Here is a 16,284-nt window from a genome sequence, read left to right on the forward strand (position 1 = left end):
TGGAAGCATAACCATCCAAAGTAAAGTCAATCTTTCATGCAGCCACATATGTGCTCACATGTGAGTACAAGTTCTGACCAATGGTGCACAAATAGAAGTGTTGAATGTGATTTCTATGTCTGTAAAAAGGGAAGACATGTGATCTGTATCCTCCTGTCTTCCTGGTTAGAATATCAACATTATAGCCTGTCTTTGTAACATAATTCGTGCAGTCGTCTATTTAATGTAAAGGCATGATAAAGGAAACACAGGCATTTGCCACTGTAGAGAGTCTACCCTGGGTTGCCAATATCAGTACATTTTTATCAAGAGAGAATTACAATTCTATATTTTTTAAATCATGATTATTTTAGGATTTTGTAAAATGTAGCCAAAATGAGTCAATGCCCTTAAAAACAAAGCAGAGAAAACATGTCATGGTAGTTCAAAGAATACGGAAATATCTCACATAAGGAGAAATGCAGAGCTCAGGGCTGGTTAATCCAGCAATTCAAGAAGGTCAAACATCCAGAGTTTTGCATCTTTCTGGTCTGTTTCCCATTGTTTACCCACATATATAATACTTCAGGCTTGACGAACTACTAGTGGTTCCCTAAATATGACATCCTCTTTTAATTCTCCTTTCAGTTAAATGTTCTGTTGCTTCTCCTTGGAACATTCTTCCTCTCCTTCTAGCTAGTTTATTTATTTAGCTCAGGCTGCCATAACAAAATACCATAGACTGTGTAATTTAAACAAGTTTAACAAATTTATTTAACAAATTAAACAAATTTATTTTCTCACAGTTTCTGGAAGTCCAAAATCAAGGTTCTGGCCAATTCAGTTTCCAGTGAAGTCTCTAATCTGGGCTTGCAGAAGGCTGCCTTCTTGTAAGTCCTCACATGGCTTTTTCTCAGCTTGTTGGGGTGGGAAGCAGGAGGAGGAAGGTGAGGCAGCTGGCTGTCTGGTGTCCCTTCTTACAAGGACACTAATCCTTTCAGACCAGGGCCCCACCCTTATGACCTCATCTAACCTCAGTTACTTTAGTAAAAGTCCTATCTCCAAATATAGTCACCCTAGGGTTAAGGCTTCAGCATATGAATTTTGGGTGGAGGAGACATAAAAATTCAATCCATAATATCTGGTAAGTTCCTCCTAACCCTCTCAGATACAATCAAACCATATCTCCTTTAAAAAAGCCTTCCCAGACTCCTAAGGTAGGAGTTTCTTCCTGTTTCCATGTTAGTTCCTATCATGTCATGCTAATCACATTGAACAGTAATTAATAGATGTTTGTCCCTCCTTGTTAGCCCATGAAACCCTTAAAAATAGGGACAGTAGTTTATTCATTTTTTATTCCTAACACCTAGGATAATGCCTGGCACAAAGTCGGTGTTAACAAATGTTTAAGGAAGAGAGAGAGGAAAGAACCATCATGTCTTTGGAAGAAAATGTAATCTGTGTGCCAAATAACTGAATTACAAATGAACATCAAAATAGCCATCGTCCACTGGATTTGTCTCAATGATACATAAATTCAATTACCAGGCTGCTAAACTTGGCATAGTCATTAAGAGTGTCTGAGTAATGCTATCTTCCAACCTACTGGCTATATGATTTCACTGATTATTTACAGTAGCATATTTTAAATGATTCTCAATTCTTTGATGTCTCTCCTATTCCTTTTTCCTGGAATCTTGGCTAGTCTTAGGGGCAGAAGTCACCTTCTAGGGGTTTTGAGGCTGTGCCAAAAGAAGCCTTGCAGCTTCAGCTCAGGCCTCTTGGAACACTTGCTCTTGGAAGCCTGGGACACCATGGAAGAAATCAACTACTCTGAGCCCACAACATAATGAAAAAACTCACACTGGCCTATGGAGAGGCCACACCTCATGTAAGATCCCTTATCAGGCCCCAGACATTCAAGTCATCCCAGCTGTGGTTCTAGACATCTTGGAGCAAAGCAGAGCTGACTCTGTTATGTGCTATCTAGTTTCATGACCCCAAAAAGCATGAGATAACTGTAATAATAGTGTTGGAACAGTTTTTTAAGTGGTAGAAGATGATGAAATACTTACTCCACTGAGCGTCAGTGTTCTTGATTGAAAATGGAGCTGTAGGGACTTCCCTGGTTGTCCAGAGGCTGGGACTCGATGCTTCCAACACAGGAGCCCCAAGTTCAATCCCTGGTCAGGGAGCTGGATCCTACATGATGAAACTAAGAGTTCACATGCTGCAACAAAAGATCCCAAGTGCCACAACTAAGATCTTGCACAGTGAAATAAATAAATAAATATTTTAAAAGAAGAAGAAGAAAAAAATAGAGCTATATACACATTCCACCTCTTGGCACTACTGCAAGACTTAAAGAATTAGAGCTTATAAAGCATTTAAAAGAAACCTATATGCAGGTCAGGAAGCAACAGTTAGAACAGGACATGGAACAACAGACTGGCTCCAAATAGGAAAAGGAGTACGTCAAGGCTGTATATTGTCACCCTGCTTATTTAACTTCTATGCAGAGTACATCATGAGAAACACTGGGCTGGAAGAAGCACAAGCTGGAATCAAGATTGCTGGGAGAAATATCAATAACCTCAGATACACAAATGACACCACCCTAATGGTAGAAAGTGAAGAGGAACTAAAGAGCCTCTTGATGAAAGTGAAAGAGGAGAGTGAAAAAGCTATCTTAAAACCCAACGTTCAAAAAACTAAGATCACAGCATTTGGTCCCATCACTTCATGGGAAATAGATGGGCAAACAGTGGAAAGTAAAGTGTCAGACTTTATTTTTGGGGGCTCCAAAATCACTGCAGATGGTGACTGCAGCCATGAAATTAAAAGACGCTTACTCCTTGGAAGGAAAGTTATGACCAACCTAGATAGCATATTCAAAAGCAGAGACATTACTCTGCCAACAAAGGTTCGTCTAGTCAAGGCAATGGTTTTTCCTGTGGTCATGTATGGATGTGAGAGTTGGACTATGAAGAAAGCTGAATGCCGAAGAATTGATGCTTTTGAACTGTGGTGCTGAGAAGACTCTTGAGAGTCTCTTGGACTGCAAGGAGATCCAACCAGTCCATTCTGAAGGAGATCAGCCCTGGGACTTCTTTGGAAGGAATGATGCTAAAGCTGAAACTCCAGTACTTTGGCCACCTCATGCGAAGAGTTGACTCATTGGAAAAGACTCTGATGCTGGGAGGGATTGGGGGCAGGAGGAGAAGGGGACGACAGAGGATGAGATGGCTGGATGGCATCACCGACTTGATGGATGTGAGTTTGAGTGAACTCTGGGAGCTGGTGATGGACAGGGAGGCCTGGTGTGCTGCAATTCATGGGATGGCAAAGAGTCGGACATGACTGAGTGACTAAACTGAACTGAACTGAACTGACCTGGCCCAAAGTAAGTGCTTATAAATATTAGATACTATTTTATTTTACTTTTATTATTTTGTTACATTTTTATTTCTGAAGATCAAGACTGTTTTGTTTTGGTGAAGTTAATGATTGATCAGAGCTAGGGTACATTGCAATTTTGATGAGTCTTTATGACTTTGTAGTTAGTAGGCCATATAAGTAAGGCCATCTCTTGCTGAGAGCCTGAATGTGTAGAGGGTGAGAAAACAAGCCCCTGCCCCAATTGTTGTTTAGTCGCTAAGCCATGTCCAACTCTTTTTTGACCCCACGGACTGTAGCCCACCAGTTCCTCTGTCCGTGGACTTTCCCAGGCAAGAATACTGGAGTGGGTTGCCATTTCCTTCTCTAGGGGATCTTTCTGACCCAGGAATCAAACCCACATCTCCTGTATTGACAGGTGGATTCTTTACCTCTGAGCCACCAGGGAAGCTCCCTGCTCCAATTATCAACTATTAATCATTTTCCTAAGAGGTCAAGCTCTGGCTGGGACAGAGGAAAGAAGCTCCATAGCACACTTCCAAATCCTCTGTTTACTCTGCTGCCTTTTTTTTTTTCCTGCCTTCTCCCTCCTGGAATAATTTGACACTAATGGGCAAAGCTCTTAAGGATGGAAATCATTGGTCTTTTCTCCCTGTGAGCCTAAAATCCAGCTTCAGAGGAGGAGAAATACAAACATGACTCTAATGGACTTCTCTTGTTCTCAGTCCTTCTCATTTCAAGACAGCAGTCCCCTTGGCATCAAGGCTCCTCATTTTAGATCCATTAGTGCCGGACAAATGAGCCGTGTGGCTTCTCTCATCTCCTGCCCAGAAACCACCACACATACCTCTCTCCTGACCCCTCCCTTAGTTAACATTGTTTAACAGACTCAAGGACACATCTGTGGTTCTTTTATTCCTAGAAGAGCAAAATGTGCTAATGCTTCCTGAGCTGCCTCCTGGTTTGGTGGCAACTCAAAGCCAAGGCCAGGACTGTTTGATGCTGTCTATCTTAGGACATTATTGATAGTCTGTTACTGAAGACCTGGGCAATGAAAAGGCCCCTGGGAGCCCATGACACTCTTGTGTTCTTCACTGAGATGCCCTGTCTGGGCCCAGTCATGTGCCCTCTCCTGACTTCCCAGTGTGGCTCTGGCCTCACTGGCCTCCTTTAGGGCAGCATCAGGGCTTGAGGCCTTGGGAGGAGGGGCTGAGATACAGAAGAGGAACTGAGGAAGACTTACAGAACTAGTGCCCTAACTCAGCTAACTTATGAGGAAAAAGGAAGCATTTATAGGCTCAGCTGGATATTTAACCAGCATCTCCCCTGGTGGCTCAGACAGTAAAGTGTCTGCCCGCAGTGCAGGAGACTGGGGTTCGATCCCTGCGTCGGGAAGATCCCCTGGAGAAGGAAATGGCAACCCACTCCAGTACTCTTGCCTAGAAAATCCCATGGATGGAGGAGCCTGGCAGGCTACAGTCCATGGGGTCTCAAAGAGTCGGACACGACTGAGCAACTTCACTTCACTTTTCAGGGTAAGGGAAAGTGTATCAGTTTCAAAACTGCAGACTGGAGTCTCAGGTCCTTTCCAGGTACTAGCCCCCTGACATGAGTTAAACTAGCTCAATCTCAGCCTACTTATCTGTATAAGAGGGAATATAATATTTAGCTGAAAGGGTTATTTTGACAGCTGGATGAGATAAAGTATTACCTTTATGCAATACAACACTTAGAAGCGCATGCAGATATCCAACGTGACCAGAAAGAGTCCAGTTTCCTTGTAGCTGGGTCACGAACACATCTGGCATCCAGAGGACTCTAAACCGTTTTCCAGTCTTCCCAGCAGGTTGTATTTCAGTCCACATAGAGTTTGCTTTCTCTATTTCCTCTTTACTTCCTTTTTCTTTTCTATCCTCTGCCTTCTGGGTCCCAGCCAAGGTTAAGGTCTGTCCCTCCTGGCTGAGTCTGGGATGAGCCCCATTCCAGGTGTCTTCTGAGTGGAGCTCCTGAAATAAAACAAGACTCTCTTGTGGATCCTGACCGCCTCTCTTAGAATAGCTTTTATTTATCAATATAATGATGTTGAAAGGTCTGTCCCTACCATGGATGGGACAGATTAAAGGGACAGAGATGTACACCCAGACAAAGTTAGTATTAAGTATTCAATAGTGACACATGGAGAAGGCAATGGCAACCCACTCCAGTGTTCTTGCCTGGAGAACCCCAGGGACGGGGGAGACTGGTGGGCTGCCGTCTATGGGGTCGCCCAGAGTCGGACACGACTGAAGCGACTTAGCAGCAGCAGCAGCAGCAGTGACACTGTTTTCCTTTAATGTTTAACTAAATCTTTATCCTAAACTCTTCAGTCTCCTGATTGAGTGACCTGGGGCAAATGGCTTAACCTCTTATGCCTCAGTTTTTTCATCTGTAAAAGAGGGATAATAATAGAACCCAGGTCATAGTGCTGTTATGGGAATTAAATGAACTTACACATATAAAACTCTCAGAATGATGCCTAGCAAATTTTTAACTGTTTTGATTGTCTTATTTTGAAATAGGTTTTTATCCATGTTGATGCAATTTAAAGTTGAAGGTTCAAACAATACAGCCTCCTCTTTCTCCCTCCTTAGTCATTTGCAGATTTAAAAAGTTGTTTCATATGGTTCAAATTTTCACTTGTTAAGGTGTACGGTATCAGACTGGGAGCATAGGAGTCTGAGGTCTCTGGGCTTGGCCACTGTGTGACCTGTAGCAAGGCACCTAGCCATCTGCTCCTCCCTTCTCTCCTCTCCTTAAAAAAGGGCAGCACTCTCAGACCAGATGACCTATGGAGTGAATTCACCCTCAGGCCAGGAGAACAGCAGGGCCCCTTTGATACGGCATCCCTATATTTCTCCTTCACTCTGGATTCTAGGCAAGGCTGAAGGCAGCCTGTTTTCAAACTGTTTAACTCCCAAGAGAGAAGGAAAGCCTGCCTTCAAACATAGCTCACTGGCTTTCCCCAATATAAGCACTCCCCCAGTCAAGACTCCCTGATTATTAAACATGTCAGCATATTCTAAGAACCCTGTATAAAATAAGCAAACCAGTCCTCCGGGAAGACCTGAGGGACTGCTTTGAACCATGTGAATGAGCATTAATGCATAAACGGATACATCCTCATTAAGCCGCAGATGCCCGGAATCACTAGAATTGTGACCTCCAAGGTCCTACATCTCTGCAGATGAGGGTCACCAGGGAGATTAATTCTCTACCCTCTGCAGAATACTTGCCTCCAACATCTTTATAGTCTCATGATGATACCTGTAGAATCAAGATTTTTTTTTTTCCTCCCTTTCCTTTAATCTCTCTTTCCAAGGTAGTCTTGAGTCCCTGCTATGCACTAGATACTCTGCTCCCTGACAATTACATAAGGAGAATTAAGACATGCTTCTTGCTTTCACACAACTTATGTATCAGTAGGAAAAACTAAGATATAAAGAATTCTATACTATTAATACATTACCAGGCTAAATCTAGTTCCTTTGTTAACACATTAATAGCATTTAGTACTTTTCCTTAACTTCTCATAAGTTAGAAAACGTATTTGTGTTTTCTATTAACTAATATCTATTCTCCTTCACACCCTCCACAAGGTAGGCTATAATGCTTAGAGCTAATATATACTAGTACTTATTATATATAAGACACTGCTTTAAGTGTGTCATATATCAACTTTTAATGTCCACAACTACTTTAAGCTGAATGCACTAAATATTATTCTCATTTTACAAACGAGGAAACTAAGAGAAGAATGAAGAATTAAGTAACATGACTAAAGTGACACAACTGAAAAGAGTCAGAGCCAGGTCTTAAACCTGAGCAGTCTGGCTCCAGACCTCTGCTTTCCATTACTAATCTCTGTATTAAAGGGGAGGCACTGCGGTTCTTTTTAAGGTAATAGATAAGTACATGATATAGTCTACATAAACTTTCCTGTAAAACTAATAAATCTTGTTAATGCAGGTAAACTTCATTCAGAAAAAAATCCAGTACATCGTGCATCGAACCTGGACTGGCAACACTGGGACGACCCAGAGGGATGGTACGGGGAGGGAGGAGGGAGGAGGGTTCAGGATGGGGAACACATGTATACCTGTGGCGGATTCATGTTGATATATGGCAAAACCAATACAATATTGTAAAGTTAAAAAATACAATAAAAAAAAACGTAAAAAAAAAGAAAGAAAGAAAGAAAATCCATTCATACAGAGTCCCTAGTGTCAAATGCCAGTAAGTGAGATACTGGGTTGTATACAAAAGAGGAAGAAGACGAAAGAAACTGCAGCACCTAGATTAGACTAAGGAAAAGAACATAACACTACAAAGCAAGTCTTTCTGTAGAACTGAGAAATGTTCTTATCCTAGAAACAAAGGACTATCCATTTTCAGATTTCTGACTTGATCTAAATTTGTAATTGTGAAAACCAAGAAAAATGGCCTCCTATTTCTTACAGAAAGAGCCCCACCCTGACTGCTATAACAATTCTTTCATCTCTGGGCAGCAGGCATTTCTCTGGTAAACACTTATCATCTCATCAATTAAAACAGCAAAATCCCCATCAAAAATAAAAGTTTCCTTTGTACAACTGTGTAATTTAAAGACCCACTAGGTTTCAAAACTATTTAATTGTTCTCTGCCTTTTGAAAGTATAACATGAAGACTTTTTATCTTGATGCATTAAATTCCTGTTGGTAATTTAAAGCATGAGATCACACCAATTAGATTTTGACCCCAGCTCTCTTACTAATTATCTACAGAGATTTGGACACATAATTTAGCCTCTCTTGGTCTCAGTTTACTTAGCTGCAAAATTAGGAGACCAAATTAGATGGTTTTTAAGAGTCTTTCACTCTTCTCTGACATTCTGAGATTTGGTGATATATTTTTATATCAGTCTGTTTATGTCTTTGTATAATGTTTTATTTCCATTCAGTGATGTTAGAAAATACTGATGTTTGACTCCAGTTCAAATTCTTTCCATGTGTATTTACTATTAACAAAAACATTAAATTCATTCAGAAAATAAATTGGGAGTTAGGGAGTTAGTTCAACAGAGTACAGTGGTTCTCAGAGCATCAGTAAATGGGATGGGACATCTGTTATAGAGATTGCTAGTGTTTACAAGCACCAGGGCCCTGCTTTTCCTCTGGGCACATGACTAGACCACATCCTACAGTTAGTTGAGGCCATTTGTCTACATTTCTACCAAGAGACTGTGAGCCTATGTGACATGAGGTACTTCTGGGCCTGAAATATAAAAACCTCCTTCATGCATTCCTGGTTCTTCTTCCCCATCCACTAGCTAAATAGACACAATTTGAAAAGTGGAAAGAGGAACACAAACTCAAGACAAAAGCAGCCAATGTTCCTGAAAGACCACATATAGCAGAACATGATTCGATTGTTTCATAAAAGAAAAATATTTATTGTGTTATACCACTGAATTCTGGGCAACAGCCTATTCAAACCAACAACTCATCCTTTTAGATTTTTATCCAGGTGAAACTGAGTTATGATGAGCATCTGGCTAAACCTTGAAGGGAGGCAGTCTCACAAAATGGTTAGTCTGGAGAGTGTTTGTGGCAAGGAGAAAAGAATATTTTTGCTGGGTATCTTGCATCTCTCTCCCTTGCTTGCCCTATGCCGCTACTGTTTAAATACCTTGTCATCTTATACAAAGGTCACCCTGGTCTTGCCAATGGTCCCTTCCAGCACATCCCTACAAAACTCCACTTCTGCCTCTCCCTATCCAAGTCACTCCATTATCCAAATCTCCTCTCTCGTAAATGCAGCTTAGCCACTCTTCATTCATTTTTTTATTTGTTATTTTTAATAGCATTACTTCTAAAACATTTTCAGTTTTCTAATCTATCACATTATTGACTAATCTTTCATCCCAGTCAAAACTGAAAGCTGTTTAAGAAAAGAAAACTGTGAATTGATCTGTTTCTCCTTGGTGTTCGTCAAGGAGAACATGTATTTTGCTTCATGTATTTTGAAGCTTTGTCATTACGCGCTTACGTGTTTAAGATTGCTATATCTTCCTATTGGAATGACCCCATTATTCTTCTGAAATGACATTCATTATTCCTCACAATATTCTTTGCTCTGAAATTCACTTTGCCTCGACCGCCTGGAATCTCTTTAAAGGGAGTAAGCTGGGACAACCACAAAGTTTGCCCCATTTGTTTCCTGTCTTTCAGAAGTTATTGTCCTTTGCTGCTTGTTGCCCAGTGTCTGAAAAACTATTGCCTCTTGTATTTGAGCCAGTTTTGGGTTGTTTCAACCAGGAGGGTAAATCTGGTCCCTGTTAACTCAATCTTGCCCTGAAGGGAAAGTCACTCATGCTTTTATACATTATCTCATTTTGATCCTCATAGAATCTTATGAAATGAATCTTATTATCCTTTTTTATAGTATTAAAAAAAAACTGAGTCTCAGTGAGGTTATATAAATAGTCTAAAGTTACACAGCAAAACTAGTTGAAATATATGGGATAGGTCAAGATTTGGGTGATATGGGCATATATTTTTGGAAACTAAAATTAGGAACATGCCATAGATTTTCTTTTAATTATTTTTGAACTTATTTACATGATAAATCTCACAAAGATTTATAAAATCAAAATACATTTAAGTACATGTGTAGTAATTTGCCTTACTTGACAACAGCTGCAGTATATGAAATGAGGTCTATCTCGGAAAATCTGGGCTACAACTTCAAAGTATTAATATTTGATGGGAAGGGTGATGAAATATTATAGCCAGTGGGATTGGACAAAGGATAAAAGTTATTAACATTATTTCGGTAGGAATTGGACCTGCCATATTTTAAAAATATCTTTCAAACCAGGAATCCTGAAGCAGATGTCTTTAGTATTCATGGAAGAGGTTAAAAGAAACAACAGAAGTGTTTTTAATCCCCTGTTTTCTTTTGCCTGTTGGAATGAAATGGAAGTAAATAGTCAGGAATGGCTTGGGAGGGGCCACGCAAAGAGATGATCCAATTTATGTCAAAAACATAGTCTTAGGCTCACATCCCTCAATTTAGCAAAGTTCTCCAGTAGGCTCAGTGGGAACGGCAGGAAATCCTAGTTCAAAAGTTCTTTCTTTTTTTAAAGTACCTATCATGGTGGCTGGCACATCAGATGCCCTTTAGCAAATCAAATGTGCATTCCATCCTTTCTCTCCAATCAGAATAGATCAGACCAAACACTATCTCTGTCACAAAGGAAGCAGCAACTCAAGAACACCCAGGCAAGGCTGGATAAGGAGGGTTAATTTGTTTTTATCTTGGAGATCCTTCTATTGACACTAATTAATCTCATCCCTAAACTTGGAGGGCTAGCAAACCTCTTTTAAAGTAGCAGCAACATAACACTCCCTAAATGGAATTTTAACTAATATATAATAATTACTCTTATCATAATAGCATCTCTTTACCACATTTAGAAGAGAACCCTGTCCGTCTGCCATAAGTGGTGTTATTAGAGGGAAGAGAGTGTTTTTCCTGTCCATTCATGCTCCAGCTGTCATTTAGCTGCATTCTGTAGGGACAATGATCCTCGCTTTTCATAGAGTACAGATAGAAATGCAGAACTGCAGCATACAGAGATTCTACTGTCTGCCATAGAATTCTAGTCAACCTTATTTCTTTGAAAATGCATAATATTTCTGAGCTGAATGAAAACTTTCTTTAAAAAGAAAACTGATTTCTCAGTCTACTGTAGCCCAGAAAGAGCGACCAGATACAGAGAGCTGCCACCGCAGACCTGGCCTTTAGATAAAATGCCTTTTTCGTTTATTGAATGCAAAGAGAATTTTTGCATGAACCAAAACTTAGTTGCACAAAAATCTAATTGGAGAGCCCATGTTGCCCTTGAATAGCAGGAAAACATCTGCTTAGACCCAGACTCTCTGCAGTTTGCTGAAGTAGAAAAACCATGGGCTTTAGCACCATATAGCTTCTGCGTCTCTTCAGTCGTGTCTAACTCTGTGCGACCCCAGAGACGGCAGCCCACCAGGCTCCTCCATCCCTGGGATTCTCCAGGCAAGAACACTGGAGTGGGTTGCCATTTCCTTCTCCAAGCACCATATAGACCTGTGTTCAAATTTTAAACTGCCATGGAGGAACACAGCCTCAAAGGCAGTGCTGTGCAATACAACTTTTGCCATCATATTAGGTTGGTGGAAAAAGTAATTGAGGTTTCAGACCATGAATTTTAAATTATTATAACTAGGCTCAGACACATCTTTATTAATAAAAATAGGAACCCATTAAAATCAACACATTTTTGCTAATAAGAAATGTTTATTTATTCCTGTATAAAAATCCACATTTTGGTATTTGATGAACTCTTGGAAAGCATTTTCTGCCTCTTGCTGATTGTGGAAGCATTTTCCCTGCAAAAAGTTGTTGGGATACTTGAAGAAGTGGTAGTCAGTTGGCGAGAGGTCAGGTGAATATGGCAGATGAGGCAAGACTTCGTGGCCCAATTCGTCCAGCTTTTAAAACGTTCATTGTGCAGCGTGCAGTTGGACGTTGTCATGGAGAAGAACTGGGCTCTTTCTGTTGACCAATGCCAGCTGCAGGTGTTTCAGTTTTCCATGTATCTCATTGATTTACTGAGCATACTTCTAGATGTAATGGTTTCAGCAGGATTCACTGTAGTGGGTCAGACGGGCAGCAGACCACCAAACAGTGGCCATGACCTCTTTTTGGTGCAAGTTTGGCCTTGGGAAGTGCTTTGGAGCTCCTTCTCAGTCCAACTACTGCACTGGTTGTCGCCGGTTGTCATAAAAATCCACTTTTTGTCACACATCACAATCTTATCAAGAAATGGTTCATTGCTGTCGCATAGAATAAGAGGAGACAACACTTGAAAATGACAATTTTTTTGATTTGCTGTCAGCTCATGTGGCACCCACTTATCGAGCTTTTTCACCTTTCCAATTGCTTCAAATGCTGAATGCCCATTGAATGGTTGGCAATGAGCTCTTGGGCAACTTCCTTTTTTTCAGGGATATTTATTTTATTTTTAATTAATTTATTTATTTTAATTGGAGGGTAATTACTTTACAATATTGTAGTGGTTTTTGCCATACATTGACATGAATCAGTCATGGGTGTACATATTTTCCCCATCCTGAACCCCCCTCCCACCTCCTTCTCACCCCATCCCTCAGGGTCATCCCAGTATACTGACCCTGAGCACCCCTGTCTCATGCATTGAACCTGGACTGGTGATCTATTTCACATATGGTAATATACATGTTTCAATACTATTCTCTCAAATCATCCCACCCATGCCTTCTCCCATAGAGTCCAAAAGTCTGTTCTTTACATCTGTCTCTTTTTCTATCTCGCATATAGGGTCATTGTTACCATCTTTCTAAATTCCATATATATACGTTAGTATACTGTATTGGTGTTTTTCTTTCTGACTTACTTCACTCTGTATAATAGGCTCCAATTTCATCCACCTCATTAGAACTGATTCAAATGCATTCTTCTTAATAGCTGAGTAATATTCCATTGTGTATATGTACCACAGCTTTCTTATCCATTCATCTGGTAATGGACATCTAGATTGCTTCCATGTCCTAGCGATGAACATTGGGGTACAAGTGTCTCTTTCAATTCTGGTTTCCTCAGTGTATATGCCCAGCAGTGGCATTGCTGGGTCATATGGCAGTTCTATTTCCAGTTTTTTAAGGAATCTCCACACTGTTCTCCATAGTGGCTGTACTAGTTTGCATTCCCACCAACAGTGTAAGAGGGTTGCCTTTTCTCCACACCCTCTTCAGCATTTATTGTTTGTAGACTTTTTGATAGTAGCCATTCTGACCAGCGTGAGATGGTACCTTGTTATGGTTTTGATTTGCATTTCTCTGATAATGAGTGATGTTGAGCATCTTTTCATGTGTTTGTTAGCCATCTGTATGTCTCCTTTGGAGAAATGTCTGTTTAGTTCTTTGTCTCTTGAGCAACGTCTTGTGTGGTTGTAAGAAGATTAGCCTCAATGACTATTCTCAATTGGTTGGACTTTTTGAACCACCACTGCACTGTACATGCATTAGTGGTTCCTAGGCCAAGTGCATTGATGATGTTGTGAGTTGTCTCTACTGCTTTATGACCCATTTTGAACTCAAATAAGAAAATCACTTGAATTTGCTTTTTGTCTAACATCATTTCCCTAGTCTAAAATAAATATAAAATAAGCAGCAAGTCATAAGGCAATAGCAAAAAAAAAAAAAACATAAAGTGAGAAATGCATATTAAAATAATGTATGACATAACCACATTTACTTAAGAATGTATTCTAATATCAAACAGCAAAGTTCAACAATGCAAAACTGTAATTACTTTTGCACCAAGATAATAGAAATCTTCTGTGTCTGTGCTGTCCAACAGAATAGCCATTAGCTACATGTAACTTTTGACCACTTGAAATCTGGCCAGTGAGACTGAATTTTAAAATATTCTTAAATTTTTAATTCATTTAAATTAAAATAGTCACATGGGGTTAGTGGCTACTCTACCGGAAAGCACATCTCTAAGATAAGAACAAATTGTTGCATCATCTTGCACCTCCTACCATTAACAAAGACTTATACCCACCAGCACTAAGTTGGCCTCTTTGGGTGTTGGAGGCAACATACACTGCACTCAGGAACATTGCTCCATCCCATTTATCAGGTTACTTATAAGATGATTTCACATGGAACTCAGAGCAAGAGAGCGGTTCATAGCAAGTTGAGGCTGTGAACCCAAGTCCATTTAGCCATAAACTAAAGGCAATATTGGTAAAAGAGTGCTCAGTGGAGAACCTAGCATGTGTCAATAGGAAAGTTGCTACACTGTCTCCAATTAGAACTTGAGAATAAGGTCATGGCTTTTGCAACAGAGAACAACTTTCTATTTGAAAATCAACAGCTGGAATCCTACTGGACCCAGGAGGGACTGAGTACTGATATCAAAGACTGTGTGACCAGAGCTGCCCATTACATGCTAGATATTGTTTAATTCACCATGGCATAAATTCAAGCAGGTGCAACACAATTCATTATTCCATGTAAATGGTACAATAGAGCTTGGGCTTAAGTGACTTGAAAAGGCACAAGTACATTGCATAAACAGCTCAGACTTCCCCATTATCTATCCCCATTGAATCAATGCCTCTTCTAAAACTCAAATCTGTAGTTCACAGGGGGATATCCTACAAGCAATTGTCATGAGAGAGAACTTGGGCTTAGTTCACAGATGGATTGGCATAATATGTTAACACTGACTGAAAATGGACAACTGCCATTACAATTCCATTCAGGTATTTCTAGAGGACAGTGGTAAAGAGAAATTCTCCCAGTGGGCAGATCTGTTAGCAGTACACTTGGTCATCCAGGGCTAATGGAGGGAGATGTAGCTTGAGGTATTTAGACTCCTGGTAAATGGTTGCATGACTTGGCTAGTTGTTGAGGGGCCTAGAACAAATAACACTGGAAGTTTTAGGACTAGTAGTTCTGGGGACGAGATATGTAAACAAATCTATAAAAGTAGTCACAAAGTGTGCAGATCTTTGTGTCTTACAAAAATGCTCATTAGAAAGTATTCCCTGCAGAGGAAGCTTTCAACAGTTAAGCGAACAGAATGACTTTCTAAAGATGTCGTTTTTTTCCTTTCCTTAGCAACCTAAAGCCTCATGTATGGGCCAATTGACAGAATGGCCATATGGAGGGATGAAGACATCGAATGGGTCTAACAGCATGTACTTCTAATCAAGACCGACATAGCTGCTGCCATGGCGAATATCCACCCAGTTTCTTAGAAGAAGAGACCAAATCTCAACCATCAATATGGCACCATCCCTTGAGGCAACCTCAATTTAAGCAGTAGGTCAATTATAATGTGCCAGTTCAACCATGAAAAGGGCAATGATTTTATCTCTCTGGAATAGAAATCTACTAAAGATGTTAGCTTTTCTTCCCTTGCACTTTCCTCAGCACCACTATCTAGCTAGCTCACAGGATGCCTGATCTATTAGCATCACATTCCATACAACATTTCCTTTCAGCAAGATCCCTTTTGATGCCAAAGGAAGTGCTACTATAGATGCAAAACTGCAAGAATCACTGGTCTTCAATGTACATCCTTCATCAAGAGCAGCTATCTAAAAGAACATTTGAAAGCCTTGTTGGAGTTTCAACTAAGGCACCAACTCAGGATTGACTGCTCTCCTGTAGGATGAAGGGTTCAGTTCAGTTCAGTTGCTCAGTCGTGTCCGACTCTCTGTTACCCCATGAATCGCAGCACGCCAGGCCTCCCTGTCCATCACCAACTCCTGGAGTTCACCCAGACTCATGTCCATCGAGTCAGTGATGCCATCCAGCCATCTCATCCTCTGTTGTCCCCTTCTCCTCCTGCCCCCAATCCCTCCCAGCATCAGAGTCTTTTCCAATGAGTCAACTCTTCGCATGAGGTGGCCAAAGTACTGGAGTTTCAGTTTTAGCATCATTCCTTCCAAAGAAGTCCCAGGGCTGATCTCCTTCAGAATGGACTGGTTGGATCTCCTTGCAGTCCAAGGCACTCTCAAGAGTCTTCTCCAACACCACAGTTCAAAAGCATCAATTCTTCGGCACTCAGCCTTCTTCACAGTCCAACTCTCACATCCATACATGACCACAGGAAAAACCATAGCCTTGACTAGACGGACTTTTGTTGGCAAAGTAATGTCTCTGCTTTTCAATATGCTATCTAGGTTGGTCATAACTTTCCTTCCAAGGAGTAAGCGTCTTTTAATTTCATGGCTGCAATCACCATCTGCAGTGATTTTGGAGCCCCAAAAAATAAAGTCTGACACTGTTTCCACT

At 40.5% G+C, this 16,284-nt stretch overlaps 1 long non-coding RNA gene across 1 annotated transcript in view; it reads right to left on the reverse strand.

Annotated features, from left to right (window-relative positions):
* Positions 1–2,049: 2,049 nt before the first annotated feature.
* LOC113889745 overlaps positions 2,050–16,284 on the reverse strand; it is a 36,085-nt gene continuing 21,850 nt past the window's right edge. The window contains exons 3-4 of the long non-coding RNA XR_003510335.1: positions 5,087–5,381; positions 2,050–2,181 (exon numbers count right to left, since the gene is read on the reverse strand). This is a non-coding gene — a long non-coding RNA (uncharacterized LOC113889745). The remainder of the gene's footprint in view (positions 2,182–5,086; positions 5,382–16,284) is intronic.

This window comes from Bos indicus x Bos taurus, chromosome 3 (assembly GCF_003369695.1).
Source record: "Bos indicus x Bos taurus breed Angus x Brahman F1 hybrid chromosome 3, Bos_hybrid_MaternalHap_v2.0, whole genome shotgun sequence".
NCBI lineage: Eukaryota > Metazoa > Chordata > Mammalia > Artiodactyla > Bovidae > Bos > Bos indicus x Bos taurus.